General features: G+C 41.4%; 1 protein-coding gene and 1 long non-coding RNA gene across 2 annotated transcripts in view; one reads left to right on the forward strand and one right to left on the reverse strand.

The window, feature by feature from the left end:
* RORA (RAR related orphan receptor A) overlaps positions 1 to 26,675 on the reverse strand; it is a 771,401-nt gene that overhangs the window by 144,619 nt on the left and 600,107 nt on the right. The window lies entirely within an intron of this gene.
* LOC102141212 (uncharacterized) lies at positions 1,502 to 5,918 on the forward strand. Its single transcript, XR_006699818.3, has 3 exons — positions 1,502 to 1,669; positions 2,477 to 2,552; positions 5,807 to 5,918. It is a non-coding gene; the product is annotated as an uncharacterized lncRNA (long non-coding RNA).

Consider the following 26,675-nt stretch of genomic DNA (forward strand, 5'->3'; position numbering starts at 1 on the left):
ATGCATGTTTCACGACCTATGTATTTTCTAATGGGTCAGATAGACTTGGGTGTAGGTTGGCCAGAGAAAATGCAGAGTTCCCAGTTAAATTCGAATTTTAAATACATAATGAATAATTTTTTAGTATATTCCAAATAATGATAGGACATACTTCTATTCATTGTTCATCGACACTGAGTCCATTAGCCAGCTGGTTTATTTATTATTATTATTTTTCCCCTTGCTTCCTTCTTTTCTGACCTTCTGTGGCTTAATTTTAGGACTCCTATTAGAGGGTGGAGGGAGAAATACAACTCACACGCATCGGGTGTCCTACTTATCATTAGCTGAGGCACAAGTTTTGGGAGGGGAGGGATTTGCTACTTTGAGCTAAAAATGGTGATTATCTGCATTCTCTCTATTACCATATGGACAGAATTAGCCATAGACCGATGTTTTCCAGAGACTGGATTTTGCAGGCCAGTAAAATCCAAAAAGAAAAGAAAAGGAAATTGGGAAATTGTGAGAAGATCAATATACTGTTGCCAAGTTTAAATCTGATCCAAAAAGGGTGTTTAAAAAACCCCACAGCCACCATCTTCAATTACCATTAATTCATAAAAGAAAGCAACATTTCAATACCCCAAAAGTAGGAAGGACGCACTCTTCTTTATTTCTTAAATAAAGTTGGCAGCTTTACAATGGATTGCCCTCATTTTTGTGGAAACTTCATCGCAATCTGGTGCTGGCTCTGGGATCTGAGAATATGCAGACCTGGTCGTGCCACAGCAGCACCTATAAAAGGACAGCAGCAATACTGCACTTTACACAGGTTTGTGTTGGTAGCAGGTAACCATAGAGCACCTTCTAGTAAAGGAAAGAGAAAGTGAACATGTGCCAGTGTGAATTTTGATAGTCTTAAATTAATATTTAATGTAAGCATTTTATTTCCGATATGTATGTTATTTGTGTGGAAGTACAGTGTGATTTTTCTCAAACCACAAAGCATTTCTTTAACTTATAATATATAGAAAACGTTTTTCCAAACTTCCTTTGGAGCACAGCTCAATCTCTGAACTTTTCCTCTCTATCTCTATAAAATGAATGCTTCGGGAACTGGATAATGTGACGCTGAACTTAAATAGCCCCCTTCCTAAGAGAGTTCAGAGGTCTTTGAAAATACAGGTAATTAAGCCTCCTGGTTCCTGAGAGCTGGCAGAACGTGTGACCTCAGCTGAGAAGAGTTGGGTATTCGCCAAAAGGCAGGTGTAGTTGGTAGCAGTGCTCAGAGACCAAGTCCCCAAGTTCAGATTTTCTATCCCTCTTCCCATTGTAGACAAGGGAAAACTATAGTGTCAAAGTGGATGATTGCCTGAAATTGCTGAGTAATTAAAAGGAACCATGCTTAAAATCAACTGCCCAGCCCAAATCTCATATGCAGTTTCTTTTATCTTTCTCCAACCTGAGAAATGTATATAAAGGTATTTTTTTTTTTTAACCAGGGAAATTCTTTTTTTAATAGGATTGAAGCTTAATTTCATATGCTGCAGAGAGATGCAAGGTATTATATACCAATGATCCCTAAATATTCTTTTCTTCTTCACATGGCTGTGAAGTTGCAAACTGAGTATCCTTTTCAAGGGCTTGTTGAAGCAGAGAATGAAATACACTTATACAGACTAAAATATATGTTAGTATATTCTTTAGAAATATGAAGAATACCTCCAGCTTTTCACAGTGATAATCTCTGGGTTAGGGAAATTGGTGGGGTCTTTTTAATATTATGTTTTTCTGTAATGATGGAGTTTTAAAATAATTGTAATTGTCTATTACTTTTAGAATAAGTAAAAAAGATACAAAGCATGCACATTCTATTAAAAATCACTTCAACCTGGACTTTTGGGATGTCCTTTAAAGTCACCTAGTACTTGCACTTTCCCACAGTCCTCTGTCCAGCCTCTCTCAATGACCTGAGACAGTCAGTGCGGCTTGGGTATTCCAGACATTTGTCTTTCTGAGAGAAGCAGTGCTACCACTTTTTTTTTTTTTTTTTTTTTTTTTCCCTGAGCCAGAGTCTCACTCTGTCGCCAGGCTGGAGTGCAGCGGTGCGATCTTGGCTCACTGCAACCTCCCCCTCCTGGGTTCAAGTGATTCTCCTGCCTCAGTCCCCTGAGTAGCTGGGACTACAGGTGCGTGCCACCACACCCGGCTAATTTTTGTGTTTTTAGTAGAGATGGGGTTTCACCATGTTGGCCAGGCTGGTCTCGATCTCTTGACCTCATGATCTGCCCGCCTTGGCGTCCCAAAGTTCTGGGATTATAGGCGTGAGCCACCGCACCCGGCCCACTTTTTTTTTTTTTACCTTCTCGAAACCCCAACTCTTCTGTAATTACTGAAGCTCAGGTAATTTTCCCCCCAGTCCTATTAAATACCAGCTTGTTTTCATTTCTCTCTCTTTTCTTTTGCCCTACTAATTCTGACGTGATTATTTTTTCAGCCTTAACTGACTAGCAGAGAGATTTTGGCTTTCATTCCAGAATGATGTTGCACAGAAAAGTCAACTCTTGTTCCAGGTATGTGATAAACATCTCACTAGTGAACTTCTTGCTGTTTCTAAGCGATTAACAGTTTGGTTAGCAAGCCCAGAGCCCTGCAGATACCTTTTGTCTTCTACACAAGGAGTAAGCTAATGAATCCCAGGGAGCATGGCCTGGCCCTCTGCTTCCCTTTAATGGTTTCTGTCACCCAGGCCAGGCTGCCGCCACCATGACTCTGCACACTGATGTGTCGCCTCAGGGCAAGAAGAATGCAAATGACGGTGGCCCTCAAATTGCAATTTAAGGATAGCTGTTAGGTTATATCTTCCCATATATTTCTCTTCCTAACCTCCAAATTTGAGGATAATGTGCTGTTTTAACTTATTCTTAGTAGAAAGAATGTTAAACCTTAGGGTGATGGTAGCATCTTGCTGAATTCTGTGTTTTGGAATAAATTCGATTTTTTTTTGGTGTGGAGAAGGGAGAAAGGGGGATCACTGAATGCAAAGACAATTTAATTTTAAAAGCTAGAGTTACCTGGTTCCTGGGTTCTAGATATTTAAGGAATAGCCACAGTCAATTTTGTAATAAATTGTAGGAGGTTGTCAAGTTGTCATCTTTATTAAGGTGTTTCTTACCAGACATATTCAAAATCTGTGTACTCAGATTTTAATTGCATTTGCCTCTATTGATTAAAATGTACTTTCTGCAATCAAAATGGACCTCCAAGATGTAGAGGGAAAGAACACTTTAAAAGGCGTTTCCAAAGTCGTCTTGGATAGAGGAGCTTTCATCCAAGGATGCTATGTGGCATTCCGGAAATGAATCACAGACCTGGGCCCTCCATTTCCTTAGAAACAGAAACATGCTGAAGATCGTTAGGGTAAATGAGTGGGACAAAGCACACTCTGCATTTTCTTTTTAATTTCAACAACAAAAAAAAATGCTGCACTGTGGTCTTGGCTGGAGAAACATCCTCAGCCTGTTCATCTCTTATCCTCTGCCCAAATCAGCTCCAAATTTGACTGACTGAATTTTCAGTTCCTGTATTTTCAGATCAGTTCCTGTATTTTCAGATTCGGCGCTCTCTGTGGTTGTGGTGGTAGCAGTGGTAGTGGTCATGGAGTCTGTAAGACTTACCATTTTAAAACGCCAAAAGCTCTCTTCAGGTGAAATAATCTCTCATCTGATTTTCAAATGAACTCCTTGAGGAAGAATGTTCTGTGCGTCTCTAGAAACCTTAGTTCTACAAGAAAGAGAGAGCTAAAGAAGCTAACCCGCATCCCACAGAAACCACTTCTTCCCTTTCCCGAACAAGAAACACATGTTCTTCGTCTTCTGTCTGTCTGTCCACCCAGGCTTGGAAGACAGGTGAAAACAATCCCATCTTTCCATTCTTAGAAAGAGGTAGGGATGTGATGCTTACATTCCCCTGGCTTCTACTTGCATCAAATGTGGGAGGAAGGAATAAAAGAGAAGAGGAAACTAAAACTTGAGAAAGGGGAAGAAGAGAAAGTATTAGGTTGATGCAAAAGTAATTGCGGTTTTTGCAATTACTTTTAATAGCGAACCCCCGCCCCCGCAAATCATCTAGCAATCTGGCCTCTGGAGTAAACTAGACTAAAAGTAGGTAATAGTACCCACCCTTGGCTTAGAAGTATCTGATTATCCCTACTAACTAGTACAAGACATAGATTTCTGAAGGAAAAGGAGGCCTACCACTGGCTCCTTTTCATTTTTGTAGTTTGATTTTTCTTATTTTTTAAAAGCTTCTAAAAATAGTACATAAATACCTGGTAGAAAATTTGAAATTTAGAAAGAAGTTAAAAGAAGCATGCAAAATATCACCACTTCATATTACCTTATTAGCCAAATGCAATCACCACTAACATCCAGGGAGGGTTCTTGCCAGTATTTTTTCTATTTTTTCCTATGCTTTTAAAAATCTTCACAAGTAAAATCATTCTGTGCACAGAATTTCACATACTACTTTTTGTTCAATCAAAAGTAACTTCTCATGTGTTTACTAATTCTTTAAATATTATTTTAATGGCAGTATAATTTGCCATCATATGACTATAATTTATTAATAATTTTCCTAATAAAGGACATTCAGAGTGTTTAGAATTTTAGCCATTATAAATAGTATTAAATAAACATGGTTTTTGTGTGCATAAATCTTTACTTTTTAAATTATTTCCTTAGAATAATCTACTGGAAGTAGGATTACCAAATCAAAGAGTATCATCATTTTTCAAGACTTTAGTACCTATCACCAAGAAAGCTGTATCAATTTATATTAACAGTATATTAATGTCTTCCTGAAACTGACTGAATTGTTTAATGTCATTTAAAAATCATGCGATCTGGTTAGGCCTCTGATACTTTGTATTTACTGGTAAGGCTGAAAATTGTTTACAGACTAATTAAACACATTACATATTAAGGTTATTAACTTTCTGCCTTAATATTTGAAAAAATACATCTTCTTATAAGTTTGCTTTTTGTCCTTTTTGCTGATTGTTTATGATCATTTTTGACATATAGAAATTTTACTCTTCTCTATATTTCAATGTATTGACCTTTGTATTCGGTAATTTCTTCTATTACTGTAAAGTATAGAAAATCTGCCTGTATCTAGATAAATATGCAGAAATATGTTCTCATTATTTAATTTTTCAAAACTATTTCTTTAATTTTTTTAGGACTTAATTTGTTATATGGCATGAAAAAAATTTATTTTTCTCTGATAAGCTAAAAATCATCACGCACACGGATTTGTCGACTATTTTTTCCCCACAGCTTATATATGTATTCTATTGACACATATGCAAGACTATTTTTACATATGCGAGATTATGTTTTGGGCTTTTCTTTCAGCACTTTACTGATCTCTTTGCCTATTCATTTATCAGTAGTTTCTCCACCCCTAGTCCTTTTCTTTCTTTTTTCTTTCCTTTTTTTCTAAAGTTCTTTTAGCTATTCTTACTTCTTTCAACTTAAAAGGTGGCCAAGATGACATACCAGAAGGCTGTCTAAAATTATTAGAGAAAGAGAATCTTTGCCTTTAAAGTTTTAGGTCTTAGGTGAAAACGATGCAGTGTTAGCTCTTGTGTCTATAAAGGGTGGGGTTCATGCTATGACACAGAAAATCAGAAAGGACTTTCTTGACATTTGTAGAAACAGTAATATAAAGGAGAATTAGGTACCTTTTGGTTCATCTTAAGAAAAGAAAATTTCCAGTGAGGAGATTGAGACATTTAATGTTAAAAAGATCCTTTCTCTTCTAGGGCACGAGTAAAGATATCAACTCATCTATCTGTAGAAAATTGCCAGAAACTGTCACAAAATAAAAAATGAGAGAAGGCCTGAATTACAACAGTCCTGTTGGGGTTCTACAAGGTGTGTGCCAAATAATTTTGTTTTCTTTTTAAGGCTTGTTAATAGTGGATAGCTTAGGGTGATGGGATTACAGGTGATTTTTTTCTTGTTCTTACTTAACTGTATTTTCTTTTTTTTTTTTTTGGTCAAATTGTATAAAAGCTTTTTTTCTTAATAATGGCCTGTTAATTAACATCTGGAACCCAGTACTGGAAGCATTAGTCCCAAGAAGTGCAAAGTTACAAAAAGTGGATTTTCTATTTCTTCACCTCTTACCTTAATAGACACAGCAACACTAAAACTCATCTCATTAGAAGAGGTTTTGTGAAAATGAGACAGGACATATCTAAACCAAGTGCTTTTGCTCCAAATAAGATTTAACCCAAAATGAGGTTGGGGACTGGATGAAGTTATGGAAAAACTACTTCTTAAAACTGCTATTTCTAAAGCTAATAGGAATTCTTTTGCAGTGGGCTTTTTTTCCCTTGACAACCAACAATTAATACATCTTGCATGTTAAAAAGCAGAGGGCTATAAGTAAGTTTTCAATGGAAATAATTTTTTCCCCCATTCCTTCCCTTTTTTGTGATACAGTTGGCACTATTTTATTGTCTTAAAGATTCCCATTTTACTTTAATGGTCTCTACTTTCCCCTTTTCTTAGCTCTTCTTAATTTTTATGCTTTTCATTAGTAGATAATTCTCTCCGGCTGACCAATGGGGATGAGGGTCAGAGTCACGGGCAACATACTACATCTGCGTTAGTCTGGCTTGAGAACAGCGAAACCGTGCCTCCTTCTCGAATTAGTCACTTTAAGTGTAAGTGATGGGCAGTCTCTGTGACAATGATTTTGTCATAGTAAGCACTTGAAATACCTGCTGCAATTTTTTCACCCCCTGCCCCCTGTTTCAATCCAGCAAGTTTATCTTTGTTCTTTAAACCACAAGCAGGCTTTTGCATTTTTTTTTTTTTTTTGCATGCCACATTGAAAAGAAATAAAAACCAAGCGCCATACACATCAATTAAAGGCATAAACAAGTAATAGTCCATTTCCCCCTTGAATCTTTCATGCTTATTTTCCCTTCTTAGAATAACACTTAAAAGCCATCGAAGCTTCAACGGGACCAGCGTCTCCCCGTTTCGTGGGGTGTAGAGCAAGGTGTGGGAGGAGCGTTCAGTATGTCAAGTCTTTGCTGTACAGCGGATCTCCACGTCCCGGCTTCCAGTGGACAGCCCTGTGAGATGGGGGAAATTTCCTGCCGCTCAGATACTGTCAAGGCCAATGTGCCTTTCAGGAGACTGTCTGAGAGATTTCGAACATTGAAACTGGAAAAAAAATTGAGCTGGACAGATCCTTGCCACCACTTTTTCTGCTAAATATAGAAAAGTTGTCATCGGGTTGCACAAGCAATTTCCAGCTACAGCACCTCAGGAGGGGAGGCGGGTTCCCATTTCTGATAGTTAAAGTGCATAAAGCTGAGCCGACCCTGACTCACGGGTTGTGAGGAACAAGGGAAGGTGGTAGAAGAGTAATGAGAGAAAGGCGTCTTTGTTTTGATTAAATATAACGACATGGGAAGATGTGCAGTTGATGATGGTATTTGCTTACAATGTCATAAAGCATCAATAATTTGCAAGAAAAGGGTAGGAGGAACCCTACCCCAGGAGTCTGTGCTCAGAGTTTCTCCTCTACCATTGCTTTGGAAAACGCTGTTGTATAGTGGAGGGAGATTGGAAGATATGGAGCCAACCAGGCACGGGTTGGCATCCCAGCTTTATCACTTACCCTGTGTTTGATTTGGAGTTAGTTACTTAACTTCGCTGAGCCTAAGAGTCCTCATATAGAAGACGTGGGTAAAATAATATTCCCCTCACAGCATCATTAGGATACACGTTAGGAGTAAAGTACATGGCACTACTAAGTGCTCAGCATTTGTTGGTGCCCTTCCCCTTCTCCCCTTTTAGGCAAATTATTTAAGCGCCCTGGACATCAGTTGCATCTCCCTTAGCAAGTCCTATTGGTTCTACCTCTGGAATATATTTAGAATTTATCCACTTCTCTCTATTGTCATTGCTGCCATGTCAGTCCAACATGTAGGCCATTGCAACGCTCTCCTAACTAGTTTCCCTCCTTCTGTTTTTAAACCCTGTGCAATCCATCTCCACATAGCAGGCAGAGAGAGCATTTTAAAAATGTAAATCACATCATGCCCCTACCCTGCCTAAAACCCTCCCGTGGCTGAACTTAGAGTAAAATCCAAGCTCCTCACCACAGCCTTCAAAGGCCCATGTGATTAAGTCCCTGCCTACTGCTTTCCTTTTAGACTCCACTTGCTATTGCTTTTTTCTTCTATTAATATTTTTTCTTTCCAGCTGTACTGGCCCTTTTCAGTTTCCAGAACACTCCAAGTTTATTTCTACTGCAGAGCCTTTTAATTTGCTGTTTCCATGGCTTGGAGCTTCTTCCAGATTCTCCTGTGGTTGAAACCTTCTTCTAGGTCAAATGTTTCCTCCTAAAAGTTGTCATCCTTGACCTAGTCACTCTCTATCACAGCCCTAATTTATTTTCTTCATAGCACTTGTCATTATGTGGAATGTGAAAGTATCTTAAATACTGTTTATCTGTTTATTTTCTGTTTTCCCCCATGAGAATGTGAGCTCCATGAAAAAAGGGGACTATGCTTTTCTTTTCTTTCAATTTTTTCGAGACAGAATCTCGCTCCATTGCCCAGGCTGTAGTGCAGTGGTGTGATCTCAGCTCTCTGTTACAGCCCCTCCTAGGCTCAAGCCATCCTCCCACCTTAACCTCCTGAGTAGCTGGGACTACAGGTGCATACAACCATGCCCAGCTAATTTTTTGTATTTTTGAAGAGATGTGGTCTCCCCACATTGCCCAGGATAGTCTCGAACTCCAGGCCTCAAGTGATTCGTCTGCCTCAGCCTCCCAAAGTGCTGTGATTACAGGCATGAGTCACCACACCTGGCATGGGATTATGCTTTTCATTGCTGAATAAACCTAGAACAATGCCTGGTACCTAGGAGGTCCTTGGGGAGCATATGATGAGTGGATTCTGAATAAATATGTAAAATGGGGTAATAATATTGTCCTGCAAGTTGGGGACTGGATTTGAAAAATCTATGTCCTTTCCATTTCTTTTTTTTTTTTTTTTTTTTTGAGATGGAGTCTTGCTCTGTTGCCCAGGCTGGAGTGCAGTGGCACGAGCTCAGCTCATTGTAATCTCCACCTCCTGGGTTCAAGCGATTCTCCTGCCTCAGCCCCACTAGTAGCTGGGATTACAGGCGTATGCCACCATGCCTGGCTAATTTTTTGTATTTTTAGTAGAGATGGGGTTTCACCACGTTGGCCAGGCTGGTCTCGAAATCCTGATCTCAGGTGATCCACCCGCCTCAGCCTCCCAAAGTGCTGGGATAACAGGTGTAAGCCACCAGACCTGGCCTCCTTTCCGTTTCTAAAGATTCTATAATTCCTTGGACAGAAAGACTAAATCCTGGGATAATTTTAAAGAAATGCAATTAGAAAATTTTCAAACACTCAACATATAGTAACTCATATTAAGTTTACCAAGTACAGGCACTTCAGGTATCTGCTTTAATAAAAAAAAAAATAATAAGGACTTACATTTTGCAAGTCAAGTATTTGTATGTCGAAGGAGCCTTCTAACCCATTTAAAAATTTTGTACCTTTAAGTAGCATTGCAATTCTCTGAGCAAACCTATTTAGAGTTTGCTTAGCATGCCCTTTCTTCACAGATCTTGAAAAGGAAAGTGACCCCACAATGCAGCACATCTGCTGAAAGAAGTGGCTCAGGTGAGCTCAGGCTGTGTGAATAGTATGTCCTTTAGCGCAGGGAGCCATTCTCTCCACTGTGCTCTGTGCACGTGAGACCACTTCTGGGGCCGTGCTTTAAGAGGGACACTGTAAAGTGGATCACATCCCAGGGAAGGAAGTAGAAACCATGCGAGGAGGAAAAAAAGAAAACGGGAATGCCTAACTTTAAAAGGAGGGGACGGTGGAGACCTGATAGTTGTCAATTATTGGCAGCTCTCTCATGAAAAGACAGATTTGGTGCCATTCCATGGGACAAATTTGGAACCGGTGAGTAGAAGCTACTGAAAGGCAGAGTTGGTCCAGTCAGTGGGGGACATTTCCAACAGTCTGGCCTCATACCTAAGTAAAGCCCTGTTTGGAAATATAATGAGCAGCTGCCTTTTCTGGATGTTAAAAATTCAGGCAAGTAAACCGCTAGTCAGCAATGTCCTTCCTACAAGGATTCCTCTTATTGTAGGTGGGTAACATGCACACTCCGGGAAGCTCTCAGTTGAAATCTCTTCACACCGCTGGGCACAGTGGCTCACACCTGTAGCCCTAGTGCTTTGGGAGGCTGAGGTAGGAGGATCACTTGAGTCCAGGAGTTCAAGACCAGCCTGAGCAACAAAGAAAGACCCCATCTCTACAAAACAATTTTAAAAGTTAGCCAGGTGTGGTAGTGGCATGCCAGTAGTCCTTGCTACTCTAGGTGCTGAGGTGAGAGAATTGCTTAAGCCTAGGAGTTCAAGGCGGCAGTGAGCTATGGTCATGCTATTGCACTCCAGCCTGGGCAACAGAGTAAGATGTTGTCTTTAAAAAATAAATACAGGCTGGGCCCGATGGCAGCCATTTGGGAGGTTGAGGTCAGTGGATTGCTTGAGCCCAGGAGTTTGAGATGAGCCTGGGTAACATGGCGAAACCCCATCTCTATTAAAACCACAAAAATTAGTCGGGCCTGGTAAAGTGCATCTGTAATCCCAGCTACTCGGGAGGCTGAGGCATGAGAATTGCTTGAATCCAGGAGGCGAAGGTTGCAGTGAGCCGAGATCGCGCCACTGCACTCCATCAGCCTGGGCGACAGAGCGAGACTTGGTCTCAAAACAAATAAATACATACATACAGGCACACATTAAATTAAACTAAAAAAGAAATCTTTTTATGTATTCTATGTTGGCTAATATTATTTGATTTGCATCAATAGAGTTCTTTCTACTCTGTCATGTGTGGAATATGATAAGTCTGCTATTGCTAATGATTTAGGCCCAGATAACTGTGAATTTCAAAAGTTAACCTAGAATCTCAGAGATTCATGGTTTTATATTCTGACTTGGAAGCAAGTCACTGGCCTATTCAAGAGATTTCTCATCTGGAAGGCTGAAGGAGGCTACTACTCTTCTTGGTGAACAATAGTTTGTGTTCCAAGAATAACCTTGGGTTTGGGGATAGAAGATAAGAAGATAAGGCTGGAGAGTTTAAGAGTTGTATTAGATCTCCTTTTAATCTGTAGCCTAGGCACTATGTTATTTTCTACCTATGCCTTCCAGCAGGGGTGGCTTATAACTCCAGGCAGAAGCTGAACCTCCTTGGCGACACCCCCTAGCCTGACCCCGTCTTTTCTCCTTCTTTCCTTCCTTTGCCTTTCATTAGAATTCCTATGAGCCTTTGAATGCTTAGCATGAAAATGAGCCCATTTTATTTTTGGAACCCACAGAGGCAGCCCTGAGGGGAGTTATTGTGTTGCTTTTAGCAGCTAAACAAAAAGGTGTGAAATCATTTGCTGGCTGTTCTAGAATGGGAAAAAATAAATAAAAAACTGAGAAGGAAGGTTCAGGACAGTGTGTGGCAGCTTGGACGGAACCTCGTGATGAGGGCTTCTCTGAGACTTATTAGTAACCAAAGTGACTCTGGGAATGTCTGTGCATTTCTCTCACCTTCCCAGGAAGTTACTAGAATAGCACAGGAAGCCACTGGGATTTTTTAAAAAAATGATTGATTTTGCAATACTATTTCCATGTGGCCTTGAAAAAGACTTGAGGAGGGGACTAATTTGAGAAAATTCCTTACAGCTCTTTGTAGCATTTCTTATACAGGCAGCATGAGGGAGAGGAGACAGGACTAGTTTACCAAGCTTTTAAGGCTTTCAAACAACCAGGGAAGGCTTCTGTGGACAGGTATGTGAGTCGTTGACACAGGCCCCTAATGATTTAAACACATAACAGTGGTAAGAGGCAAAGGCCTCAAAGAACTTAAGCAACAAGAACTTCTTGTGAAACTTGAGGTTTTTGCCCCATGCTAGTAACATTCAGTGAAAGCCATCTTCTTTTCTGGGGGGCTGACCACCCCAGGTATGTATCTTATTGGAAGAGGATTATATTTTGAAATGTCTCTTCATTAGAAGGGCAACTTCATTTTCAATTGGCATCTTTGACATGGGATTTTTTTTTTTTTTTATAATTACGGAATGTTTTTTAAACAACCAAGTATTAACATATAAACATGCAGAGACTTAGTAAACGCACATCCTTATTCCCCAATTTTCACAACTGTTTTACATTTAGACCAATCTGTTTGAGGTCATTTCAAAAGAAATGTAAGCTTATGATTGTACCCTTCACATTTCCATGCCTCCTTCTTTCTCTTCGCAAAGAGACAAGCCGTGTGCTGTGGCTGGTGTGTGTCCTCCTTCCTGGATTTTTAGGCAGGCCTGACCAAGTAGCCACTTGGCCTAACGAACATGACCTTTGGAGTATTTAGGTAGCCTGACTTCAGTGGCTGGAGGATCTCCCCTTGCGGGGACCAGTCACTAGGCCTGTCTTATGAAGGTGGCTAAGCCTTCTTTTTTTCAGTATTCAAGGCCAGAATTACAGTATAGTAAAACAATAGGAAAAGGCAATCCTCCTTAAAGTACTATTTCGTTAATTGAGTCATCTATAGAATAAATAATATTGATTTCCCCCTAATTGCCAGGAAGTATGCTATTGCTGAGATATAATGAGTCACATAAACAAGTAGAAACTAAAAACACTGTAATTCCAAAATCTCTCTTAGGGAAGGAACTGTCCTGGTTTACAAAAATTCCATGATAAGCTATGACCTTGAGGATATGAGTGGCAGGAATCAAGAGACTGTTGGGCAAGGAGGATCGTGGCATGAGGGAGGAGAGAAAGAAGGAGGAGAAGAGGAAGTAGGAATTTCAGAGTGGGAGAGAGAGATGGACGAGAGTGGCAAAAAGGACAAAGGAGGGAGATGAAAGGGCATGTGGCAAAATGGCTATGATGAAAAAAAACATCTACAGTGGCTCAGCTGCTAGAGGATTCTAACAACAAGGTCCTGACAGATAATTTTTTTTTTTTTTTTTAGAGACAGAGTCTCACTCTGTTGGCTCACTGCAACCTCTGCCTCCTGGGTTCAAGCAATTCTCCTGCTTCCGCCTCCTGAATAGCTGGGACTACAGGCATGTGCCATCATGCCTGGCTAATTTTTGTATTTTTTGGTAAAGACGGGGTTTCACTGTGTTGCCCAGGCTGGTCTTGAACTCCTGGCCTCGAGTGATCCACTCGACTCAGCCTCCAAAGTGCTGGGATTATAGGCATCAGCCAAGGTGACCAATTTCCCTACAAATCAATTTGAAGTCATTTGTGTTAAGGTGAAGGAAGCCCATTATTTACTACCCATCCTCTTCTTCCCACTGCAGTAAAATGTTCAGTGAAATAGGGTTTTTGTTTTTTTTAATTAAGGGACTGATTTCGTATATATGTTATCATACACATATATAGCATATACATATATGTGCCATCTACACACAGACGCATATACACACTTCTCTATATAAAAGATATCTGGATGAACTGACACAAATCAGTAAAAAGCAGAAATTCCGCACCATAGGTGAGCATGAAAACACAACTTTGGGGCCTCCCCCGTATGCTCTCAAAGCTAGGAATTCTCAGACACCCTGGCAAGGTCTTGACCTTCATTTGGCATTAGGAAAGTACATTGAGGGATATCTCAAAGGACAGGGAGAGTCTGTCACCAGAATTGAGAGCTGAGCTGATTATTTCCTAGGTTTACCCTGTAAGTTATAGGGAACATGATTTGAATATAGGGGTAGACTCTTAAGTCACTATTTATTAAAACTCTACCATAGCTGCTCAAATGCTCTTTTTCCTTGCTTCCAACTCACAAACTCTTAACTCACCTTTTCAGATTCTATTTAAATGTCACCTTATCTATGGAGCCTTCCCTGATCCCCCAGGGAGGGTAATTTTCCTCTCCTGAACTTCTGTATTTCTCCAGATATCTCTCTATGACAGCACGTATCACATGGGGTCACATGGCTTTGAACCTGAATACGAGGTGGACCTCATGGCATCACTTTTGAATTCCCATTGCCTAGTGAGACATGTGTCACTTTTGCTGAATAAAACCCGGGTATGTGAGCAATAAAGGGAAACTTGAAAGTGAATGCACTGCTTCAGAAAGACCAGACTTCCAAGCCCGCGAATGGTGGCACCACTGTCCTCCAATAATTTTGTTACTGGTTGCCAATTTGTTTTGCCCCTTGTTCCTATTTTGAATAAGAACCCATTGCTCTCCAGAAGTAAAAGCAATGAGATCATTTGTTTGTTTATTTACTCCCTGCACCAAGACCCAGGGTGACGAGGCTGGATTGCACATGGGGCGTGGGCATCAGAAACTGGAAAGTCTCACCCTGCCCAGCCTGTCTGGCTCGTATGCTTGGGCAAGTCACATAGCTCCTGTGGGACTCCGTTTCCTCACCCAGTGATAATGACCGGCTTCACAGGGTGGCTGCTGCGGAGCTTAATTAAGGATTGAGAAGAAGGCAGAAAATACAAAGTGTGGCATACACACCAATTTCCCATATTTATTTTTGGGCTCAGTAACCTGTGGTAGGAGGTGTTTATGACCTGGAAGAGAAGTCTAGCAAGAGATGTAACTAGCTATTCTCATTCCAAAATGGTTCACTTGGTATTGACTGGGAAATGGGCCATGTCATTCTTGCTTTTGTTCGAGTACATTCTGTGGCCCTTCCTGCTAACTTTCTGGGTAGAGCTTGCCAACTCTAGGCCTCAGTTTTCTTGTACAAGGACTTTCTCTATCTTTCCTTTATACTCAGATATGCTGTGATGGCTGAAGCTTTTTCCTTAGTCCCTATAGCCTTAGGCCACACTCAGACAGAAGACTGAGGGAAGGCAAATGTGTTTGTGAGTGACCCCATGGGGTGGTTCCCTGAGCCAGAAAAGACAGAGAATTATGAAGCCCTGCATAGGTGACACCCTAAATCTGCCTGGCTTTGCAGATCCCGGCCTTTCTTCGAAGTGCTTGGAAGACCTTGGCAGATTCGGCCAGTGTTTTGATCACTGCCAGAGCCTGCAGCTTTGTTGCTAATTGTTTGCTGAAAGAATTGAGCAAAAGGACAACTGGTCCCAAGGCAAGAGTGAGGAGGTGAGTGAAAGATAGAAAAACAAACCAGAAGAGGGGACTGGGTGATTGCCTTGGAAAATCTTATTATTACTAGTATATTTTTTTGTCTTTTAATCACAAAGGCTGTCTCTTCACTAGAACTAAAGAACCAAAACTGTTCAGAAAGAGAGAAGAGCCCAGCACCTTATACTCAGGAGATACTGAAAAACGTCATGTAAAGTGTTTACTGTTGCGAGAAAAGTACACGTCAGAGGATGCCCATTATTGATATAGAGCCTTCTGTGTACCCTGGATGAGCATGACCAGGAAGTCACCCTCAGTTGGCTGCAGCTGTTTTCAGAATCTGTGGGATCACACCCCAGAGGCAGTTGAGTCAGCCGCAGGCATCAGGTGAGGAGGAAGAAGAGTGAGACAGCTATTACAGGCTGCCGGGGCAGGTGGCTGTGAAGAGGTGTGGGGCCACCAAGGCTTATATGAGGAGGATGGAGAACACAGGCCAAAGGGGAGGCTGTCATGCTGACTTCGATTGGCCAACTTAATATGAGGCAGACTGAGGGAGGAGGAAGAGGGCAGGAGAGAACATGCTTTAGAAAGCATGACGGTGTCTCATCTGTTTGCAAGCGAACACGTAGGTGCCTTCCAAATAGGATCCTGAAGAATGTGCAGATAAATGAAAAATCTGATATACAATAAACCACATACCTCTTTATGTCTATATATGAACTTATTTAAGAAGGCTGACTTTAGTAGAATATGATGCATATCCTAATTATATCAATATTGGATGCATTGTTAGTACCATTTCTCAACTTCATTTTAAAAATCACTTTAAGAAAATACAAAAAATAATTCTGAAGATTTTAACCTTAGGTGCCCATAGATCATTTTCTTGGGAAACTGCAGCTTTTAGAAATGCTGGACATACTTTACCCAAAGCATTGTAACTGGTCTCCCACAAGCCTAGGATAAAAGTTTTCCACAGAAACGCTACTACAGAAAAATGCCACATGCCACGGATTAAACACTGAAACCAGCTAATCACAACACATGAGAGCAAATGTAGCATGTTCGGAGAAGTACAAATATGTTGAAACATGTCTGTCATGAAATCTGATCTTAACAATCCTCTGAAGACTAGCTTTTTTGCAAAGAGAACTTATCACTAACATACCTCACAGAGGAGGCCTCAGTTTCTAATAGAGTTAATTTTATCTCTTTTGATGATGGAAACAAAAGACAGCCTGGAAACATCCTCTTAATTCTAAGCACCACCCACCCTTTCTCAGTGGGGAGAGGTAAGCTTTCAGTAATTCCCAGTGTGTCTTATATTGAATATATAGAAGATGGTAAAGCAGGGCTAGGTAATTCCAACACTTAAACTGCTACTTAACCATTCATATATTAAAGGAGTTTACATGGATTGTCAGCTATGAAAGAGGTTTCTCAGTCTATATCCCACTCCACAGTCAACGCTCCTCACAGGTGCACTTGGCCGTGGGGCACTTGTAATCTCAGAAGCCGATACAGCTGCCAAGTTCAAGTTGCCATGACTCTGAACATAGTATAACATTCCCATTCCAAGCCAGAGCCCGTCACTTTTGTGGCTGTTCAGATGAGGGCCCTTCTTGGTACCACTCTGACTCACATACACTGGCTGCATTCATGTAGCAGGTGAAGGACTTAAGTGTCACTAAGTTGGTTTCCAGTTGCTTCCAGGAAAAAAAAAAAACAAAACCGGCATATAAGATTCTTGCTCCTGATACCTGGCACTCTCCCATGGCTGCCGAGAGAAGATCCGGCCATTGCTGTCTTGGCTTCAAGTGCTGCCTCCCACACACATATTGAGGGGCTCTGCAACAAACAGAAACCTAGGGACATTGACATTTTGGGGGCAGGGTGTAGAAAAAAACACTGCATGCGTATCTGAAAACTCTGCCAAGCACGTCAGCCCTGCCATGCCACTTCCTAGCTCTTCTAACTTCAGAACATTCTGTGTTAGGAGTTGCTAATCAGTCCAATATCATATGTAGTTTAACGATGTTGAAACACATCTGCCAGAAAGAAGGCCAAAAGGAAGGGCTCCTCTACTGTTCTCTTCTGCCAAAGATCTGATCACTCGTGACTGCAGCCCCTCACTTTGCCCCTGGGTGTTTTCTCCCTGTGTTGTTCTTGGGCGTGTTTAATTTGGATTGAGCATCCATGGAGCTGTGTAAAACACTGAGGTCCCATGAATATTACAATATTAAACAGTAGTGCTAATTACCAATAGACCCCTCAAAAAGCAATCAAATAACAAACTCACCTTACCTTGGCCTTTGTATCTCTGGCAACCAAAAGCTCAAAATGCAGTTCTGTCATTTTTGCATAGTCATTTACCTTGACACCCTCCGTCTGCCGTGGAATCCAATCTCCATGTATAAAAATAAACCTAGAAACTTTCTGTTCACACGTTTTGAGGTATGTGCACCAAATGACACACTTTTGGAGGTAAGCACGAGTCATGGTAACTGACCACATCCTTTATCTTTTCATCCTAAGACTTAGCAGAACTTTATCTTTACAATAAAATGGCCTTTAGAAGTGGGTATCACCAACTTCAGAATGCGAACATCGTTACTGAGAAAAAGCATTTTCCTTTTAAACAGAGAAACCAACAGCCATGCACTAAAAGGCCTGAAAAAAAAAAAAAAGTAGAGCTACCACAAAACAAACAAATATTCAGCTTGGTTTCAGGAAGCTTAGAGAGGATCAAACAAGGTTTTCTCTATTGAAGTTGTTCGAGAACATTTATGGTTATTTCAGCTTCAGTTTCTACTTACGCTGCTGGCTTTTATGTCTCGACCTCAGGAGGGCATTCCAACTTCAGGTTAACTCACAAGTAGCTTCAGAAAAGTTGGCCTGAAAATCCCACCCCCAGAGTGGGGGAGGGGAAAGCACACTGGTTCACACTGGTTTCCAAACACCGTTCAAACCCCTGCTTTGGCCTTGAGTTGAAGATATCTCAAAAACTGGGGAGAGAAATTCCACGGAGAGAGGGTGAGAAAGATTTCTCATGGTGTGAACATTCATACAGGGAGACTATCTCTTCCTGTGGGATGGAACCAGGAGAAGAGAGCACCACTTTGCGGAGCCCTCATGAAGCTTTCCACTCAGGAGTTTGCAATTTTCTGTTGGTCCCTAGGGAGGAAGATTAAGTACATGGTTGAATTTTCAAGCAAATTAACTTCCAGAAGAAAGGAGGAACTATGCCAACCCCTTGCAAACAATATTTTTGTTTTATAAATCTATTTACTTTTCAATTCTTCATGCCATTTATCCTCATAACCATGTTTCGGTTGGTATTTTTAATCCCCTTTTGATGGATTAGGAAATTGAGGTTTAGAGATTAAGAAAGAAGCCCAGAGTTATACAATAAATACATAGAAAAGCTAAGATTCAAACCCGGGTCCTTTTGCCTCTAATGTCTGAGTCCCTTCCAATATGCCACACAGCCCCTGACCACGCCCTTCCGTTAACAATCCATATTGTAAGTGGTAGAAAGAGGAAGAACCTTTTGGAGTAGAATACTGAAGGGTTTTGATTAGCGAGTGGATATGAGGCAGAGGAAATATTATCACTTTGGCGGTTGTTACTCTGTCCCCATCCTTTCATGGAAACATATGGAGGTTTTCTCTTAAACGTACTTGTCAGAACTTGCCGGTGAAATTTAAGTCACACCCTGCGTATGGTGCAAGTTCACCTCCGAGAAGCAAGAGACGAAAAAGCCGCTGTTTCCAGATGTGTCAACTCTCATGTAAGTACCACACGTTGCTTGCCTCTGGACAAGGTCTCAGAAAGGTTTGTCCAAATTTCAACATAGAGTAGTCCTATTTAGATATGTCCCACTACATACATGCTTAGCTATGTCAGTATCCACTTGGCATACTCTGGAGCTTAGGAAAAGTTTCCTGCCTAAGCTGAACAGCTTCTCTAGATTGCTCCTTTGCAAACCTTCCTAGTTTTTTTTTTTGTTGTAACAGATTTTTGATTACACAAAACATGCCACTATTCTACGGTACAAAATCAATCTACATCCCTCTACCCAACTGCCCTTCCCCCATAATATCCATTCCCTGAAAGATCTGAAAAGGCTTCCGCTCCAGGGGGCTTCTGGGAGCATTCCCACAAACCACACAGCTTTCTGCACCCTCCTTCTGACCTAATCTTTCTAAAAGTTAGTACAACATGTCCATCAAGTCGACTATCCCTTGCAGAGTTTGGAACAGCAACTTTAGCCACCTACATCTGAGAGAGATAAATTGACAATCCACTTTAGGTTTATGTGGGGAACCATAAATATCAGGCTTGAGCCCTGAGGGCTAGAATTTCATGGGCCGTTAAGCATGTCACCAGGTGGAAAGCTGTCAATAGCTGGATGTGAGTTACACTGAGATAACCACAGGGACCTGGCTTAAGAAAGTGTAGCCCTGATCGGAGAGGGGTGTCCTTTTACTTTGTTCCATCACCCCACTCACCAATTCTCCCTTCCCGCCTCTGACCTCAACCTTCACTTCTTGTTAGGTGTCCTCTGTGCTAGGTAGCAGACTGCCTTTTCCTCCCTCCTCTAGAGTGAAAGATTGGGTGACATATGGGAAGAACAAGAGACGTGCAGTTCTGGCAGACCTTGACTTAGGTCCTCGCCCTGCTATTTAGTAGCTATGAAATAATGCACAAGTTACTTAACCCAACTTAGCTCATTTTTCCAACTGTGAAATTATTAAAGATAATTAAAAGCATAAGAAAGGCATAAGTAGGGCCAATAGGCAGAGACTGTAAAAAGACAGATTGCCTACTTAGTAGACAGAAGAACTTTCTAAAAGCCAGATTGGCTCGAAAATAGAATGGGTTGCCTTGAAAAGAAATGAAGAAGTGAATATTCTCTGTGACAGGTTTTGCGCATAAGCCGGATGCAGGGTGGTAGATCCCGAGAATAGACAGGAGTTTAGACTGGCCACTGCAAAGGATTTCTAAACTTGAAATTCCATGGTTCTATGATTTGCATATGTGTCCTTCCAGAAAAGCTAAGATAAATCTTCTCAAATCCCCTATGCGGAAGAAAAGTAAATTGACATCATATTTTTTTCATTTTCATTTTCCTTCTAGAAAACTAATCCCTTCCATGTTTTCCCCCTTCCCTCAATTAGTTGGTAGAGAATCCCATTTCCATCAAGTGCACAGAACACATTTAACCATTTTGAAACACTTAACATTTAACACAAACCACATGACCATAAGTTTTAATTAGTTCCCACTATACAAATAGGTCCATTTTTAGAAAAATCAAAATGCTCGATGCTGCTGCTTGCTCTCTTCCTCTCCATTGTTTCTCTGTTTGACTGGCTCCGTGGCACTTTCCCATCCTGCCCTCTTGCTGTCTGAGCCCATGGCACCTGCCAATAAAAGTGATGACAGACTTTGATGCTCACACAGGTTTGCAACAACAGAGTTCACTTCATAATCACCAGACTTCAGCCCGTAAGCCTGATCTGAGTGACACTGGATTTTTTACCTGAGATGTTACGCTGTGGGCTTTCGTTTCTACAGGTTATGAACCACTTTGAAAGTGAATTTTTTAGCTTGCTAGGGGGAATGACCTATGAGCCCGCAGACAAATCTCAGCTGATTGGGCAAAGCCCAAACCCTTATTACAGTGCTTGAGTTTGCTGGGAAAACTGGCTGCCACATATGAACCATAGATACAAGGTCGTCCTTTGGCATAATGTGTACAGGTGTGTGTGTGTGTGTGTGTGTGTGTGTATTTGAACATGTTCAAGTCATGAAGCAAATGAGAAGTACGAACCAGTGTCTTCTGTTTGACCGAAGTGAATATTAAGGGAAACCACAGAAGATGAAGTGACCTCGTGCCACAAGGAGTGATGAGAGGGCTAAGCCTAGGGCTCCTGTCCTCACCCTCATCACAAAGTGACTGCTATGAATGACCGCATGTTGATCGGCCAGGCATGGAGGAAGCACATACTTATACCAACATGTTATTTATTCGGCCAGATATTATTGTCTCCATTTTACAGATAAGGCTCAAAAAGATTAAATAACCTGCCCACAGCCACATTACTCATAGGTGGTTGTGATGGAAGTTGAGCCCACGGTAAAGCCTCTGAAGCCTGTGGACTTTTCATGGCACTGTCCACTTTCAGAGGCTTTCTCAGCTCAGAGTCTGACTGTATCTGCCTCTCAACTCTGTTTCAGCCACCTTGTCTCTCTCTCTCTCTCTTTTTTTTTTACTCTGATATCATATTTCTTACAAATAGTGTCCAAATTCTTCCTCCTCCATGTTGACTGTCCTATTTGCCTAATGTTATGATTTGTGTTTCAGATACGCTAGGGTATCTGAATAATATCCTAGGGTATTTTTCATCTTTTGAGTGTCCGAACTACAAACAGCTTTAGGGACAGTTAAAATCTCAACAGGAGTATGGATTCTATCAGGAGACCCTGACCTGTGCAGCCAACACTTCACATGAAGAAGCAGCTTCTCCTCTTCTTCTGTGAAGGCTGCCTCTTCAGATACTTGGGATTTAGCACGTCTGTCATGTTAGTCTAAGGAGCTGCTGAATAAAGACTTGTTGACCAAAGTTTCTCACCGGCTAAGGACAGAGAAGTCTTATTTCTTCTCTTTGCAAATAAAGATTCCAATCTTCTCATCCTGAGACAGGGGTAATGCAACTGTTTTAATTTTGACCCTAAAATGTTCCATAGTACACTGAACTGTTTTCGAAGTAGAGTTTTAGAAGAGGCAGATTTATTTTTAACCTTGACACAATTTGAATTTAACAAACATTTTTTTCCATATTTCATTTTACACATTTGCTTGCACTGAAACTGCATGACTAGAATAAAGCATTCAAAACAAAGCAGGCAAGCAAGCAGGCAAACAGAAACCCATCCCACTTTTCCCTTGCTATGCCACTATCCAAGGAGACCCGAGGCTCTCTGAGATTTGAAATGCTGTGTTCCTTAATGCAGTAAACTGAGTAATGTGTTCCCGCTCCCACTCCCCAATGTCCACATCTTAATTCCCTGGAACCTACAAATATGCTATTTTAGGCAAAAGGGACTTTGCAGCTGTGATTAAATTAAGGCTCTGGAGATGGGGAGATTATTCTGGATTATGTGGGTGGACTCAATGTAATCACAGGGTCCTTATAAGAAGTAGACAAGAAGGTGAAACACAGAAGGTGATGTGACCATGGGAGCAGAGGAACAGAAGGAGACTGGACGATGCTACATTGCTGGCTTTGGAGGCAGAGGAAGGAGCCATGGGACAAGGAATACAGGGAGCCTCTAAAACTGGAAGTTAGAAAGCAGATTTTCCCCTAGAGCCTCCTGAAGGAGCTGGCCGAGTGTTAGCCCAAAAAAACTGGGTCTGTACTTCTGATCTTTGGAACTTTAAGAGAATAGCTTTGCATTGTTTTAAGTCCTGACTTTGTGGTACTTTGTTACAAAAGCGATAGGAAACGAATATACTTGTTGCATCTCTTGTGTCTAGTATTGGGCTTGGTATATGACATGGACTCGGAAAGTAGTATTTATTGAATGCAGTGAAAATATAAAGGAAAGATGTTATGAGAATGGAACGTACCAAATTCATGGCAACTTTTAAAATTTTTATTTATTTATTTATTTTTTGAGACAGAATCTCGCTCTGTCGCCCTCGTGGCAACTTTTTCTGATTTAAAAAGTTCTCTTTCTTAGGATGAAAAGAACATTCCTTTAAGGCTCAGAAGGGTGTACAGCTACCCAGATATCCATGGCAAGGCCCCAGCGGTTACATAGTTGTATTTTAGCCCTTCAGGCCTAGCAAGCTCTTTCCTGGGAGCAAGTAAAGGAGACCATAGGCCATGATAAACAGCACTTAGTGGCCAGTTGCTTTAAGAATACCTGTTTAGTGTTTCCAGAGACTCAAAGCTCCAGGGAGACAAGCAGGAAGGAGGGGCAGTGTCAAATACTGTACAATACAATTAGCAAATACCAGCACCTTGACGAATGTTTGGTATACAGTAGGCAGTCAGAAAGTAAATGCTAGCATGCATGACATTCAGAGCGTGTGACCTCTTTCTCCTAAAGCTTCCTACGGTAGAAGTCAGTCTCCTACTACTTCTACCTTCTCTATCTCCTTGGATGTTTGTTTTCATCAGATTTTACTCATATCTGCTGAACAAGAGCAAAGGGGAGTACCTTTCAACCTCAGATACGGACACATGTATTTGTCAACAGGCCACACATATTCTGGGTACAGGGACTGCAGACCATAGCAACGTACCTCACCTTTTCTGAGACCCTCTCCCTTGTTCAGTATTTGTAAGCCTTTTAATTTAAAGAAAAATAAATTAGGCCATGCTAGCTGATTAAAGAATAATTCCAAGGAATTTAACACTTAGTGATTATATTAGTGATATATAGTAACTTCTCACTTTGGATTCTTTTAGATGTATTACAGAGGTAAAAATCAATATTTTCTACCAAACTGGAGAAATTGAGATGATCTATTTTTGAGATATGGGTTCAGAGAAAAATTAATGATAAAGACTGGAATAACTCTAGTTCCCCCAAGTCAACATCTGATTGACCCTTAGAATCAGAATTTAGGAAGAGGCAGGTTTAGGGGATCATGCAGTCCTGCCTCCTCACTTCACAGATAAGGAGACCAGGCCTAGCTGGAATTTCCCCCAGATCACACAGCCAGAAAACAGCAGGCTCAAAAGTAGGGCCTTCTGAGTCCCCAATGCGGCATGCATATGTGTCTGCCTTGTTTCATTGTGTAGGTACAGCGAGTTTGGAGGCATACAAAAACAGATAGACACCAATCTTGCCTTCAAGGCATTTACAGTCTAGCGGGGGAGATAACACACGTATATAAAAAAATTACTAGACAAAGTAAACAGCACTATGCTCTACAAGACAGGTATGGATTAAGAAGGAATCTTTTAGTCATCTTCCCCCGAGATTCTGTGTTTCGTTTTTTAAAACAATAGTAATCCAACTTGTGAAATAGTGAACTTCCTCCATTTTGCAAGATTCCTCGAAACCAAGTACTTGGAATATAACTTAGTTAAGGATTGCACAACACACACTATTTGAGTATCTGATTTGGAAAACGAAGCCACAGAGCCAGACCACACAATGCACATTGGTTGGAATCTGCTGGGCAGGTATCTCCCCGTCGGTCCAGGCAAGCCAAATCAAATAAGGCACTGAGTTAAAAAGGAAGGCAAAGTAAAGGATAAATCTGTTGACCACCACTCCAGGAGGCCAAGGCCTCTTTCCTCCCCATTAGTGGTGGCTTTTGCTCTAAAATAAAAATACCACACTTAAGCTGTGATAGAGGAAAGCCCTTGGTTTGGGACCCGACTACAAAGTAACAGCAAAAGAGAGAATTATTACTCCTTAGTGACTCTCTTCGTGGTATAATGAGAAGAATAGAAAGACCATTGAAGAGTGGGATTTGGGAGAAATTTGGGTCATGTGTCTGCAGCACTAGTTGCTTGCAGAATTGGCCATGTGGGTTGGCACACAGCACCGTGAATATTACAAACCACAAATCTCCAGGGTTTCTTGAACAAAGTAAAAGGCCTTGTCTTCAGAATGCCAGGTTGCCGGCTGGCTTTTAAAAGAAGCCCCTGGGTGAGCTCTAAAGCTACCTATGCATTTCTGCCTTCTCCATCTCTTTCTTCTCCGCCTCCTCTCCCTCTCCCCCTCCCTCTCCTCTCATTTTGGATATCGCATCTTGGTGGGTCTAACTGTAGCTCTGCTTCTGCCAATACCCCCCTGCCCCACCCCGTCGGGAAGCAGGCCCTCTCCATGACAACTACCAACACAGAATCCACAGAGCTCTGGACAATGGGACAAACCATATTCCTATGAACAAAACCAAGGTAAGTAGATTCCTTTGCCCCTGGAGGACTTAAGGAGTTACTCCCCAGTCAGATTATGTTGCATCTGAGGGCCCAGAAAAGGAATGCACTTCCCTGTATAGACAACAGAGCCAGTTCTTGAAAAGCTATGCCAGCACGCAGACCCTTTAGAATCTCCTCCTTGGGAGTCTGAAATGGAAACAAAGTACCTCCCTGTGTTCACTTGTCCAATCGTTGACTTCTCTGCAGAATGATTATCTTGGGTTGTAAGTAAGCTGAGTCTTTTATAAGGCATACTTTAAGAAAAAAAGGAAAAGATGAAATCAGTTTGTAAAATCCTAAGGATTAACTATACCTTGGCCACAGATAAATAGCCACGTTTTCACGCTGCACTTCCCTTTATCTCCTCCTGAGATGCTCTCTTGGTTCCTCCTTCACTGCTCTTCACGCTCTGAAATATTTCTTAGACGACACTTCATCCACGGTGACTTCCAGGACAACCAGTGGGGGATGGGGTTTCCTACATCATCTCTTTTCTTGGCATCTCTATCCAAAGTATTTAGATGATGCATTCGTGTCCTTTCTCTCTCTCTACCCCTGCCTCCTCCAAAAAAAGGAAGAGGGGGGAGTGGTGGGTGGGAGGAGATTACATTACATTTTTTCTTCTTTTTTTGGAGATGGAGTCTCGCTCTGTTGGCCAGGCTAGAGTACAGTGGCGTGATCTCAGCTCACTGCAACCTCCGCCTCCTGGGTTCAAGTGATTCTCCTGCCTCAGCCTCCTGAGTAGATGGGATTACAGATGTGCACCATCATGCCCAGCTAGTTTTCGTAGAAATGGGGTTTCACCATGTTGGCCAGGCTGGTCTCGAACTCCTGACCTCAAGTGATCCACCCACCTCGGCCTCCGAAAGTGCTGGGATTACAGGCATGAGCCACCGCGCCTGGCTCATTTTTTCTATTTTATCCTTGGTGCTTTCCATATAATAGGAGGTCAGTGAGATCAAGGGGATTCCTGAATGAATAAATAAAATCTGCATTTCTCAGGAATCTGACGGACAAGAGAATCCAGAGTCTGTGCAATGGGCAGAAGAGAGGACCGAACTTTATGGTTGATTCCCCATAGACCATACCAACAGGGCAAAGCCCTTCTGTACGTATTTCTATTTTCACACGTATCTGCACAACCATGTGTTTAGAAATCAGAGGGTTGCTATTTGTAAAACTCTTGAAAAACCCTCTTTTAAATTGGAAAAATTATTTTATAAATGCCAACCCAATCTGCTTTATCTCAGTGAGCTGCTATTAAGTGCAAAGAAGATAACATGTTACAGGTGAGTCTGTGCTTAAAGAGCTTTGACCACAAAGGCTAAACAGGGTCCATTCTCCCATGTGAAGAAAAATGTTTTCATTTCAATTGTGATGTTTGGAATTTCAGCTTAAAGTACAAAAAAGGCACTGTCTCTTTAGTGCCTTTTGGAAAGAAGTGGAATCATCTGGCCAAGTGTTTCCTCCTTTCTACCTAGACTGTCATTTGAGTATATTGACCCCTCCCTGACAGAAAGTCTGTGTAAGCCCGAGGAGGAGGAACATGCC

This window comes from Macaca fascicularis, chromosome 7 (assembly GCF_037993035.2).
Source record: "Macaca fascicularis isolate 582-1 chromosome 7, T2T-MFA8v1.1".
NCBI classification, from domain to species: Eukaryota; Metazoa; Chordata; class Mammalia; order Primates; family Cercopithecidae; genus Macaca; species Macaca fascicularis.